The sequence below is a fragment of the Rhamphochromis longiceps genome, linkage group LG7, assembly GCF_057381845.1.
Source record: "Rhamphochromis longiceps isolate RC_006_pf linkage group LG7, R_longiceps_female_GT1.1, whole genome shotgun sequence".
Classification (NCBI taxonomy): Eukaryota; Metazoa; Chordata; class Actinopteri; order Cichliformes; family Cichlidae; genus Rhamphochromis; species Rhamphochromis longiceps.
The window spans coordinates 29,532,514-29,547,174 of NC_140563.1; positions in this window are offsets into that span (position 1 = coordinate 29,532,514).

Below are 14,661 nucleotides of genomic sequence, written 5' to 3' on the forward strand. Positions count from 1 at the left end.
TTCTCTTGCGATGCAGCGAGGGAAGAAACGGCGTGAATGTCTCACCATCCCCTACATTGATCCGCTGTGATGTCCTCACATGCAGCATCCATTGCATGCAGCAGGGCCCTCTGGTCTTGAGCCTGATGCTCATACACCCTCCACCTCCAAGCTGAAAAAAACTCCTCAATTGGATTTAGGAAAGGAGAGTAAGGTGGAAGAAACTCCATTAGCATCCGGGGATGGGTGGTGAACCAGGTTCTGATGCGTGGGCCGCGGTGGAAGTTCACATTATCCCACACAATGACATAATGTGGTAGCTGAGGTCCTTCTTCACCTCTCTCATTTTCTGGGATCAGATCAGCATAAAGGTGGTCCAAAAAATTGAGGAGCTTTTGTGTATTGTAGGGCCCTAAACTGGGAATGTGTGTGGCCACACCTCTTTCTGATATAGCGGCACACATTGTTATATTTGCTCCTCGCTGGCCTGGGACATCCACAGTGGCTTGGTGGCCAATGATGTTACGGCCACGCCTTCGACCTTTGGCCAGGTTGAAGCCAGCTTCATCAATGAACACCAGGATGTGAGGGTTTCGTTGCCTTCTAATGTCATTATTCTCTACAATAGAATAGAAATAAATCTAATCAGTCAAGTAGAGACAGATACTGCAGGGAGGATCTAAAGTACTGTAAAAACAGGGAGTGGAAAACTGAAGACAATTTCTAGGCAAAATGCTCTAGTCACACAAAGCTGGATTCTGAAGGTAAAAAGGATAACGCAAAACAAAAAAACAGTGGTAACCATGTCTTACTGTAATAGTGTTACAATGATAGACAACCAGTAGTTGACTTACATGCACATACTGGTACTCTGTCACAGTTTCTCTCAAATGGTACCCTGTAAATCTGTTTCATGGTCATCTGATGTTTCTTCAATACCCGGTCTATTGTGGAGATGCTGATAGAGTTTATATTTTGGAACATTACATTGTCTAGCAGGATTGCATTACGAATCTGTCTCAGTGTGATGGCATTATTTGCAATTACCATGTTGCATATTTCTTGTTCTTGTTGTTCATTTAGAAGTTTTCTTCTGCCACCCACTTGAGGCTGTCGTCCAAACCTAGACATACAAGTCAAAGGTCAACACTGTAAATTTGTTACAAAATGAGTTACCAATGTAATTGTACTGCTGTTTTATGGTACTAAAAGTGTGATGCACTGCACAGTGACTGGAATACTATTCACAGTATTTTCTCCATTTTTTTTTCTTTGTCATTTTTATAGTATCATATAACATCACATGAAGATATTACAGTACTCTAGGCCTACACACACACCAACACTGAATAGTTCAATAGCATAGTTCTGTACCTGTTTGCCCTGCGAAAGGTTTGGATGATGGAGGAGACTGTAGACCGAGGCACATTAGGCTGCACTCGGCGACCTGCCTCTGCCATTGTGAGGCGATGGTTTATAACGTGGTCAATAAGGGTGGCCCAGATTTCATCTGGGACATCATGGTGCCTCCGTGCTCCTCGGCCTCTTCCCCCTATTCCTCCACGCATTCTCACTCCTCCTCTTCCTCGAGCAGGAAGTTGCTGTTGTACTTGGCGAGGTGCTTCCATGTTCACACTGCAAATGAAACTGGCCGCGGGCCAAGCTCTGTCTATATACTTTTGGCAGCAGTCATAATCACAACACCTGTCAGGTATCTAAACAACCTGTTTGATTGGTCATCTGAGATGTGGGAAACTGCTCCTTCGTTAGTTCTAATTTCACCTGATTGATTGTCAAGTACTGTCATAACTTTATCAAATGTTCCAAGATATTCTTTCATGGTATTATATCTTTGACTACTTTTGACAGTTGAACAGACAATTGTGCATATGATGACTTACACAATGAAACCATGCTGATATGTTTTGGAGTGAGAAACCATTTCACTGAAAAATCAACTAATCAGTTTAGATCGCCAAGATCTATTTATTTGGAAAATGTGCTAAATGTGGGCTCATTGTGCTAACTGTAGCTACTTGTACATAATCATTTGAAAAGAAGCACAGAGTCACTTGAGACATGTACTAAAGCATTTGCAATTTGATAAAACCAATGAGAAATGACATTCTGTTGTGAACAATTGCAAGGTGGTTTGGAGATTTGTCCATGTTATTTTGAGAATGTCATCTCGGTTTCAAGAAATGAGCCAAACCAATCGAAAAAAACTGTAAATCCAAAAATGCAGTTTAACCAGCCACAGCTGATTCTCATTGTAGATGAACATCTACACATGTGTTACTCCTTCAATTTCATTAGAAAAGGAGACAACTGCTGAATAGGTTTGTTTTGTGATGTAAACATGGACCCAGCCAGAAATGGAGAAGTGGCTGAAAGAGGAAGAAGAGTGGCTGGGAGGGGGCGAGGAATACGTATGCGTGGTGGAAGAAGAATAAGAGGAAGATCAAGAGCTGTAGTCTCAGATGAGATCAGAGCTACTGTAATTGATCATGTAGTAAATCATGGTCACTCAATGAGAGACGCTGGTCAGAGAGTGCAGCCAAATCTGCAGCGCTCTACAGTGACATCTATTGTTAGTTTTCCAGCAAACCAACGGGTAACTTGTATTCTGCAAGGGCATTTGCACATTTCAAAAGTAAATAAGCTTTTGTGTAATTGTTGTTGCATTTCTGCTTAGGACTCAACGGTTACCTCACACAGGAAGGAGAGGACGGATGTTCACTGATGTGCAGGAAACTGCCATTGTTGATATGGTCATCAGAAACAATGGGATAAAACTCACTGAAATTAGACACAGAGTCTTGACAGACAACGTCACTTTCGCAAATATTCACAGTGTAAGCATAACAACAATTTCTAGAGTCCTGAAAAAACATCAGGTCAGGATGAAACAGTTGTACACTGTGCCTTTTGAGAGGAACTCTGAACATGTCAAGCAACTCACTGTGAACTGCAGGAATGTCTTAAAGACAAAGACCTGGATGGCCGCTAACTTTCTGCTTCTTAATTCAGATAAAACTGAGGTTATTGTACTCGGCCCTGAAAATCTTAGAAATATGGCATCTAACCAGATTCTTACTTTGGATGGCATTACCTTGGCCTCCAGTAACGCTGTGAGGAACCTTGGAGTCATTTTTGACCAGGATATGTCCTTCAACGCACATATTAAACAAATATGTAAGACTGCTTTCTTCCATTTGCGCAACATCTCTAAAATTAGAAACATCCTGTCTCAGAGTGACGCTGAAAAACTAGTTCATGCATTTATTACTTCCAGGCTGGACTACTGTAATTCATTATTATCAGGATGTCCTAAAAACTCGCTGAAAAGCCTTCAGTTACAGTTTTTTACAGACACTAGGACACATTTCTCAATACTTAGGTCACGTTTGCAAAACTCCTCACACAGTGAGCACAACAGAAGTCTATGTGGGCTAAACTGAGGACCAGTTATCATTGTTTTGGCACAAAATGCATTCAATGACTACATCTCTCAAATTTCATGAATTATTTTCTCACTCAGACACAACAACTGCCAAAAATCTTTGTACGTACAGGACATTTTGCATGTGCTTACATACTGTTTTCAAAACTGTTAAACTTATGGCCAAAACAATAACACAATGCAAAACTTAAAAAGACAGCAAAATGCAACAGCAATATTTTATTGAAACATATTTTAAATCTAAAAATGCAGTTTAACCAGCCACAGCTGATTCTCTTTGTAGATGAACATCTACACAGGTGTTACTCCTTCAATCTTTCAACTCCTTCAATTCTGGCATGCCAGGAGATTCTTTCCTAGGTGTGTTGCCCTAGATGACATAAGATGTGATGTGGATGAGAACCTGTGGCCAAATGGAGAAGGCCGAGTAGATTAGCATTACTATTGTATGTGTATCAGTGGATGGTGTGTATACAAATTCTTGTATTTTGGGATTACTTAGTGCAAAAAATTAAAAATACATAAACAAATATTAACGAATTCTGCATGATGTCTGATTCATTCCAGTAACATATATTGAAATTATAAACAGAGATGTGTCCTTGTTTTACACAAGAAAACACTGTGTAATGCTACATGTTGTTAGTGTTTTTCAGGTCATTGTTTTGTGGGTGATAAAGTGTGTTTGTCGGCTGTCAACCTTTACTAGTGTTCTGGAAGAATGAGTTTATTTGAGACCTGAATGAAGTGTTTTGGTAGTTGTAGTGCATTTTGAATGTGAAATGAACTGCTTTGCCAAGCTGACGGTCAGTTAGGAGGATTGTGTGAAGAGTTTTGCAAAAGTGACCTAAGTATTGTGACATGTGTCCTAGCGGCTGTAAAAAAACTGTAATCCAAAATGCTGCAGCAAGAGTCCTGACAGGGACTAGAAAGAGAGAGCATATTTCTCCTGTTGTGGCTTCCCTTCATTGGCTTCCTGTTAAATCCAGAATTGAATTCAAAATCCTGCTCCTCACATACAAGGTCTTAAATAATCAGGCCCCATCTTATCTTACAGTTTTTTACAGCCGCTAGGACACATTTCACAATACTTAGGTCACTTTTGCAAAACTCTTCACACAATCCTCCTAACTGACCGTCAGCTTGGCAAAGCAGCTCGTTTCACATTCAAAATGCACTACAACTACCAAAACACTTTATTCAGGTCTCAAATAAACTCATTCTTCTAGAACACTAGCAAAGGTTGACAGCCGACAAACACACTTTATCACCCACAAAACAATGACCTAAAAAACACTAACAACATGTAGCATTACACAGTGTTTTCTTGTGTAAAACAAGGACACATCTCTGTTTATAATTTCAATATATGTTACTGGAATGAATCAGACATCATGCAGAATTCGTTAATATTTGTTTATGTATTTTTATTGTTTTTGCACTAAGTAATCCCAAAATACAAGAATTTGTATACACACCATCCACTGATACACATACAATAGTAATGCTAATCTACTCGGTCTTCTCCATTTGGCCACAGGTTCTCATCCACATCACATCTTATGTCATCTTGGGCAACACACCTAGGAAAGAATCTTCTGGCATGCCAGAATTGAAGGAGTTGAAAAATTGAAGGAGTAACACCTGTGTAGATGTTCATCTACAATGAGAATAAGCTGTGGCTGGTTAAACTGCATTTTTAGATTTAAAATATGTTTCAATAAAATATTGCTGTTGAATTTTGCTGTCTTTTTAAGTTTTGCATTGTGTTATTGTTTTGGCCACAAGTTTAACAGTTTTGAAAACAGTATGTAAGCACATGCAAAATGTCCTGTACGTACAAAGATTTTTGGCAGTTGTTGTGTCTGAGTGAGAAAATAATTCATGAAATTTGAGAGATGTAGTCATTGAATGCATTTTGTGCCAAAACAATGATAACTGATCCTCAGTTTAGCCCACATAGACTTCTGTTGTGCTCACTGTGTGAGGAGTTTTGCAAAAGTGACCTAAGTATTGAGAAATGTGTCCTAGCGTCTGTAAAAAACTGTAATGGCCTTGTAGTACCATATCACCCTATTAGAGCACTTCGCTCTTGCTCTGCAGGCCTACTTGTTGTTCCTAGAGTATTTAAAAGTAGAATGGGAGGGAGAGCCTTCAGTTTTCAGGCCCCTCTTCTGTGGAACCAGCTTCAAGTTTGGATTCAGGAGACAGACACTATCTCTACTTTCAAGATTAGGCTTAAAACTTTCCTTTTTGCTAAAGCATATAGTTAGGGCTGGACCAGGTGACCCTGAATCCTCCCTTAGTTATGCTGCAATAGACGTAGGCTGCCGGGGATTCCCATGATGCATTGAGTTTTTCCTTTCCAGTCACCTTTCTCACTCAGTATGTGTTAATAGACCTCTCTGCATTGAATCATATCTGTTCTTAACCTCTGTCTCTCTTCCACAGCATGTCTTTATCCTGTCTTTCTTCTCTCACCCTAACTAGTGGCGACAGATGGCCGCCCCTCCCTGAGCCTGGTTCTGCCGGAGGTTTCTTCCTGTTAAAAGGGAGTTTTTCCTTCCCACTGTCGCCAAAGTGCTTGCTCATAGGGGGTCATATGATTGTTGGGTTTTTCTCTGTATCTATGAAGTGCCTTGAGGCGACTTATGTTGTGATTTGGCGCTATATAAATAAAATTGAATTGAATTGAACTCAGGAACCAGTATGTCCAGGTAAGATCACAATAAAATACAGATCTGTTTTTGAACAAAACCAAACAAACACAAAGACAATTTTTACAAATTTACTATTGTAACAGCTTATGTCGCCTTGTGGATTTATGTTAGAGAGTCATGGAGATTGAAGGCAGGCAAACACACCACATTTTCATCTTTGTCGATGAGGCAGGTTTCAACTTGGCCAAAGCACGGCGACGAGGGAGGAATGTGATTGGGAAGAGGGCCACAGTGAATGTCCCGGGCCAGAGGGATGCCAACATCACAATGTGCGCAGCAATATCCACTGATGGACTGCTGTTACAGACCACTAATTGGGCCATACAACACTGAACGGCTCCTTGCGTTCCTGCATGATCTCTATGGAAGGGTTGTGCTAGGTGAGGAAAGGGATGCGGAGAGAAGGAATCAGCCAACATTTATAATTGTATGGGACAATGTGGCATTTCATCACTCCCATGCAGTCACCGAGTGGTTTGCAGCCCATCCCAGAATGGAGTCTCTTTTCCTCCCACCTTACTCTCCATTCCTCAACCCCACAGAGGAATTATTTTCCTCATGGCGGTGGAAGGTTTACGACCATCATCCACATGATCAAATGTCCCTCCTGGATGCAATGAATGCTGGATGCCTGGAGATATCAGCAGAAGATTGCCAGGGATGGATCAGGCATGCCAGAAGATTCTTTCCTAGGTGTATTGCCCTAGATGACATAAAATGTGATGTGGATGAGAACCTGTGGCCAAATGGAGAAGACCGAGTAGATTAGCATTACTATTGTATGTGTATCAGTGGATGGTGTGTATACAAATTCTTGTATTTTGGGATTACTTAGTGCAAAAAAAATAAAAATACATAAACAAATATTAACGAATTCTGCATGATGTCTGATTCATTCCAGTAACATATATTGAAATTATAAACAGAGATGAGTCCTTGTTTTACACAAGAAGACGCTGTGTAATGCTACATGTTGTTAGTGTTTTTTAGATCATTGTTTTGTGGGTGATAAAGTGTGTTTGTCGGCTGTCAACCTTTGCTAGTGTTCTGGAAGAATGAGTTTATTTGAGACCTGAATAAAGTGTTTTGGTAGTTGTAGTGCATTTTGAATGTGAAATGAACTGCTTTGCCAAGCTGAAGGTCAGTTAGGAGAATTGTGTGAAGAGTTTTGCAAAAGTGACCTAAGTATTGTGAAATGTGTCCTAGCGGCTGTAAAAAAAAAAAAAAAAAAAAAAGAACTGTAAGATAGAAATATTATGACAGAGAAAATGTCAAACAGTGACTATAACTAATAAATATGAGTAGAAAAAGTAAAATGATGGAGAGGAAAACATCTGATTACTGATTAGCATCTTTGGTCAAAATGAGCTTCCATAGGTTTTCTGTACATGTTTGTGCTTTGAAGAGGAGACTGCTATAATGAAGAGAGAGAGAGAGAGAGAGTGTGTGTCATCCACCTGTACAGCCCGAAGGAACTCACTGAGAAACATTAAAGAGCAGGTTTGAAAGACAAGCCGGAGAGATGATGAAATGCTAAATGAGGCGCAGCAGGAGATGGCTTGCGGTCAGCTAGAGGCTGAAAGGTTTCCCTCTGTGAGAGCTTCAGCACATGAAGAAGACTCTCTTCTTGTGGTGCATGTGATGAGTCATCCAGCTGGACAACAGAAATCATCCAACAATGGAGCTCCACCTCTGTCCCATGGCAGGAAAGAGACACAGAACATCTCAAACTCAATCTCCATCAGTTACTTATGCAACTGATGGAGATCCCTCTATTGCCTGGGTTTCATCTGTATGCATCGCCATGCATGTGTCTCATACTTCTTGTTTTAGTTTGACGGTCTCTTGTCCTGTGTGTACTATGTTCAGCTGTGCTTCCCTTGTCTTGTCAGTTTATTGTGTTCAGCCATGTTCCTCAGGTGTTCCCTCTCTGCCCTGAATCCTTCTCATGTTTTTATTGTCTGTTTCCCTCTGTCTAGTGCCGCGAGCACCCTCATTCCCCACTGTGTGTTCTACCTGCTTTTTTTAGTCATTTCCAGTCTGTTTTTTGTATTCATCTTAGTCCAGCAATAAAACTGAGATTTGAGTTTAGTTTCAGCTCTTACTAAATCTTACTTGGAGAGCTGTCAGTATATTCTGTTCTTATTTTAACAGATGATTCTGCATTAAATCTAACTTTAACAATATTTTAATCCAAGAGAAAACCTTTTCGCCAGGAGCAGAAACAGCATCCCACATAGCAGACAAGTCTGGCCTGGATCTGGTGTCAAGCCGGCACGTCTGACTGATTGGTGTCATGGCAGGGCATATGTCAACCAGATGTGGGCCTCGTCTGGCAATGATGGCACTATTTATGTTCCTATTTTCCTGTTTTAGTTAGAAGACTGGTTAGATTAGTTTTAGTTAGAAGATTAGTGACCGAAAGAACGAGATCGCGGATACAAGCGGCAGAAATGAGCTTCCTCTGAAGGGTGGCTGGCCTCTCCCTTAGAGATAGGGTGAGAAGTTCGGCCATCCGGGAGGGGCTCAGAGTAGAGCCGCTGCTGCTCCACATCGAAAGGAGCCAGCTGAGGTGGTTCGGGCATCTGACAAGGATGCCTCCTGGGCGCATCCTGGGTGGGGTGTTCCAGGCATGTCCCACCGGGAGGAGGCCCCGGGGCAGACCCAGGACACGCTGGAGAGATTATATCTCTCGGCTGGCCTGGGAACGCATTGGTGTTCCCCCGGACAAGCTGGAGGAGGTGGCTGGGGAGAGGGAGGTCTGGGCCTCTTTGCTTAGGCTGCTGCCCCCGCGACCGGATAAAGCGGATGAGGATGGATGGATGGATAGTTAGAAGACCCAAATGCCATGTTGCAACGTTTCAAATGCAGGTTTGACAGGTTTGTGAGTGTACACTTTATCCAAAACCTAGTTAGGGTTTACTTGTGTTTTCCACTGTGTGGCTGTAGCTCAGGAGGTAGAGCAGGACACCTACTGATTGGAAGGTTAGTGGTGTTATCCCTGGTTCCTCCAGTCTGCATGTCAAGAGTGTGAATGTGTATGAATGTAGTTAGGAAGCACTCAGTTTAGAGAAAGTGTGTGATTGGGTGAATGTGGCACTTTGAGTAATCCAGGAGAGTAGAAAAGTGCTATATAAGAATCAGTCCATTGACTGTGTGAACAGAGTTTCATCATGTGACAGCACATGTTTTTATTACATGGTTTGATTAAGGTACACATTAGGCTGACATCTGGGGCCAGAGCTGAAACTGTTCTGGGCCAGCAGTGTGTCTGCATCTGGCCCGTGGCTGCACACAACTTACACATGGCCCACATACCGCCAAGAATGTAATCCACACATGGGCCAACACAGGACCAGCAGTGTGTCTGCAACTGGCCTTGTGCTGGCTCATGTGTGGGCCAGCACAAACCAGATCTGGTCCACCAAAGGGCCGTCATTCTTTGCGGTATGTTGGCCATGTGTAAGCCCATTGTGTGGGCCAGATCTAGGCCATACCAATTTTGCTATGTGGGGTGCTGATATGTGAAGATCTTGGTAGTCAACTTTAGAAGGAGGAAGTCTGAGCTGCAGCCTGTCAGCATCAACTGGGAGTGTGTAGAAAGGATTTACAGTTTCAAGTTCCTGGGTGCGCACATTGACACAGACCTCCAATGGAGCTCAAACACCTCCGCAGTTTTGCTAACGCTAAATTCTTGTGAGTTTTTTTTTTCAGTGTAAAAGCTGTGAAAATGCTATTTTGTTTAGAATGTGGTTTTACCAAACTTAGATTTTTTTTTCACAACGATGTAATGAAACACTTTTGTTCTTTATGCACTATTTCTGATGAAATGTAACATTTGTTTTGAAGTCAAATGTATATTTTGGTGGTTTACTATGTAAAACTTTGCAGTAAATTCTATGCAATGATAAACCCAGTAGATTGGATACGGTTTACTGATACAGAGTTATAAGTTAGTTGTAGTTCATCTCATGATTTACAAAAACACCAATTCATCTGTCGATTTCCCGCTCCCTTCTCCTGTCACTCGTGAACAAGACCGTAAGACTTAAACTCCTCCACTTGGGCAGGAACTCGTCCCTAACCCAGAGGGGGCACTCCACCCTTTTTCGGCTGAGGACCATGGCCTGCGAACCATTCCAAGGTGAGCTGGAAGCCATCACCTGATGAGCCAACAGAACCACATAATCTGCAAAAAGCGGTGATGAAATTCTGAAACCACCCAGGTGAAAGCCTTCTGCCACTTGACTACGCCTAGAAACTCTGTCCATAAAAATTATAAACAGAATCGTCAGCCCTGGCAGAGCCCATCAACCGCAAGGAATGAGTCGACTTACTGCCGGCTATGCAGATCAAGATCTTGAAACGGCTGTATGTGTTAGGTGGCGGCTGCGTGCAAACAGGAATAGGACCCAAGATGCAGACTCCAAAGACAAACTTAAACCAAAACAGCTTTAATGCTGAACTCAAACATAACATAACTGGAAAAAGGTCAAAAATAAACTAACACCGGCAGATTGACAAAACACAGCAAAATAAACGGTAGATCGCGACACGGACACAGAGAAACACAGGGCTTAAATACACAGAAGGAGCAATCAGGGAATGAGTAGCAGGAGGGAAGCACAGCTGGGGCAAATCAGAACTGACGAGACAAAAGGAAGCGTAAACTGAACACACTGAGATAAGACAGAGACCTTCAAAGTAAAACAGGAAACACATAACACAGACTCACATGCAGGCACTACAGAGGGAACCAGGATATAGGAACTAAGGATACACAGAGACGCGAACTAGACAAGGGGATACAGGTGATAGGGGAGACAGAGCAACTAAAGAAGACAGAGACATAAACCATAAGACAGAACTCAAAGAAACCAAAGACTAAAAAGTATAAATAATATAATAAACTCAAATACCCTGGGTCAACGACCCAGGCATCCTAACAGTATGACAATAATAATAATAAACTTTATTTATAAAGCCCACTGAAAAACCAAGGTGCTTGACAAAATAAGATAGGGAAAAGGAGTATCAATTATAAAACCATGACAATCATAATACATACAGTACATAGCAAGATTAAATAAAAAAGACTTTAACCGGGATTTAAACAATGACATAGAGTCAGACACCTGGATAGCAACAGGACGATTGTTCCATAAGACTGGGGCAGTTACAGCAAACACACGGTCGCCCCGAGACTTCAGCCGAGAACGAGGCTGCTCCAGAAGAAGTTGGGTAGCAGATCTAAGTGCTCTGACAGGAGTGTGTAACCTAAGAAGCTTATTGAGGTAGCTTGGCGCCAGATTATTGATAATTTTGTACGTGAAGAGTAGTATTTTAAATTGAATGCAGTACTTAACTGGCAGCCAGTGCAAGCCAGCAAGAACAGGAGTGATGTAGGAAAATTTCCTGCTACCCGTCAAAAGACGTGCCGCCACATTCTGGACAGTCTGCAATCTAAGGAGAAGGGAGGAGGAAAGGCCAATGTAAAGAGAGTTGCAGTAGTCCAACCTGGAAGTCACGAATGTGTGAATAAGGGCTTAAATGAGGCGCAGCTGATGAAAACTAGACCTCACTACGGCAGATACTTGCTTGTCAAATCTTTAACCTCACGCATGCATTCACGAAAATAATGAAAAGACATAGCAAGATTGTCAGTAATCTCAAAGTAAATCTGTATGTCATCAGCATACCAATGAAAGGCAATATTATACTTCTCAAAAATATATGTATAAGGATCAAATGGCCCGTAGCAATGGGAATACACCCCTAACACCCCATATTCCTGGAGCACCTCCCACATGTCACTTGGAGGGACACAGTTGAATGCCTTCTCCAAGTCCACAAAACACATGTATTGGCTGGGCAAACTCCCATGCACCCTCAAGTATCCTTGAGATGATAAAGAGCTGGTCCAGTGCTCCCCAAAGAGAACAAAAACTGCATTGTTCCTCCTGATTCCGAAGTCCGACTAACGGACAGACTCTCCTTTCCAGCACCCTGGCACTTTCCTAGGTAGGCTGAGGAGTCTGATCCCCCTATAGTTGAAACACACCCTCCAGTCCCCTTTCTTAATGATGGGAACCATCATCCCGGTCTGCCAATCCAGAGACACTGCCCCTGATCTCCATGTAACATTGTAGAGATGCGTCAACCAGGACAGCCCTACAACATCCAGAGCCTTCAGGAACTCACAGCGGACCTCATCCACCCCAGAGACTCTGCCACAAAGGAGTTGTTTTACTGTCTCAGTGACCTAGCCCCCAGAGATTGGCGGGTTTTACAACGTACTATTGAAAATGTCAAATGTGTCAGGGTCCTGGGTCTCCTGACCCAGCGTTTTAGTTCTTTGTGATTTTTGTATTATTGTACTTGGTGTGAGTTATTCTATGGTTTCTAGTTTCGATCCCTTGCCCTTCTCGTTTCTCTGTGTCCCCTGTGTTCTGTAAGTCTGTGTCTGCATGTTTGAGTTCCCCTCCGTGTCTATCGGTTCTTAGAGTCCTCTGCCTTATGGTTTATGTCTCTGTGTTTCTTAGTTGCTGTCTCCACGGTGTTAAGTTCATGTCTCTGTGTGATCCTTCCTGTTTTACTTTGAAGGTCCGTGACTTATGTGAATGTGTCCTGCTTTGCTTGTCTCGTCAGTTCTAATTTCCCCCAGCTGTGCCCTCCTTCTGTGTCTCATTCTCCTCGTTACTTCCCAGTGTATTTAGACCCTGTGTTTCTCTGAGTCAGTGTTGCGTCGTACCCTCAACAAGCTGTGTGTGTTTTGCCTCCGTGTTACCAGTGTTTTGTTTCCAGCTCTAGCTCCAGTTCAGTATTTCTGCTTCAGTGTTTTAGTCCACCAGCGTTTTTGTTTGTCCTTTGGTGAGTTTAGTTTAGTAAGAGGTTTTCCCAGCAATAAAGCTGCGCTTTAAGTTGAACTTCTGTGTCTGAGTCCTGCATTTTGGATCCACCACTCCTGCTTGCCCGCCTGCCACACAGCCAACCATGACAGAACGACATGCTGGACAGTAATCCACGCTGAGGACACCCCCAAGAGACTCATTCAGGTGGTCTTTTTTGACAACTTTTTGTCGTCCACCCTCTGCACAGCTGGTTTTTTGGACATTAACAGATTAAAACAACTAATAACAGCTCTGAGAGCCAGGATTTGCTTCGAACTGTTTGGCATGGGCGGTCCAGGCAAGGAAGGGTCAGCTACCCTCCTGGAAGCCCTCGCTGCCTGGTATTCTCAGCATCAGCATCCTTTCCCATCAAGATTTATCACTAAATCATTCGATCCTCCCTTAAGAGAGAAACTGCATCCTCACTGCCTTCACCCCAGTACACCAGTGTCACCTGTGTCTCCAGTAGCTCAGCTCCCAGTGTCACCTGCCCCGCAGCCTCCCTCAGCTCGGTTAGCTGCCCCGCAGCCTCCCTCAGCTCGGTTAGCTGCCCCGCAGCCTCCCTCAGCTCGGTTAGCTGCCCCGCAGCCTCCCTCAGCTCGGTTAGCTGCCCCGCAGCCTCCCTCAGCTCCAGTGCCGCCTGTAGCGCAGGCCCCAGTAGCTCCAGTGCCGCCTGTAGCGCAGGCCCCAGTAGCTCCAGTGCCGCCTGTAGCGCAGGCCCCAGTAGCTCCAGTGCCCCCGCTACCCGTAGCTCTGACTCCAGTAATAGCGGTCTCACACATTCACGTTTTGCAGGGAGAAAATTTAAGGTCCAGTCGGGGAGTTTCTCGCGCTTTAGCTGCTTCAGGCACCGTTCTGCACTCCAGGGCTTCCCCAGAGGCTAGGTCTCAGTCCCCAGCTGATTCTGGACCCCTGAAGATTAAGCAGCCCTCAGAGAACAACTCCGTGTCAGTGCTGTCTGAGCAGGGCCAGTGCTCAGCACAGCACCCATTGTCTTCGTGTCTGCCAGAGGACTCCATGCCTGCTGGCTTTGTGATGGCTTCTGCTGGAGGGTCCGAGGGGCCCGTCCAGCCTTCATCTCGTGTCTCCGCTGGAGGGTCCGAGGGACCGCTCCGGCCTTCGTCTCGTGTCTCCGCTGGAGGGTCCGAGGGACCGCTCCGGCCTTCGTCTTCTGTTTCCGCTGGAGGGTCCGGGGGGCGCGTCTGGCCTTCGTCTCGTTTCCGCTGGAGGGTCCGAGGGGCCCGTCCGGCCTTCGTCTCCTGTTTCCGCTGGAGGGTCCGAGGGACCGCTCCGGCCTTTGCTTCCTGCCTCATCAGCTGGGGGGCCCGAGGAGCCCGTCCAGCCGCCAGCAGCAGCTTCCTCATCATCCTCGCCTGCTGCAGCTTCCTCATCATCCTCGCCTGCTGCAGCTTCCTCATCATCCTCGCCTGGCCCAGCCTCCGTGCCTTCAGCCCCGCCTGGCCCAGCCTCGTTTGGGTCTGGAGCTAAACGGCCGTTTTCTAGACCGCTGGCTAGGCCACTGGCCGGGCACCATTGTCGTCGTGGGCGGCCCCCGGACCGCCTTCGCCTGAGCGGCCGCCGTTGCCGTCCACACGGCCGGCCCCCGGAC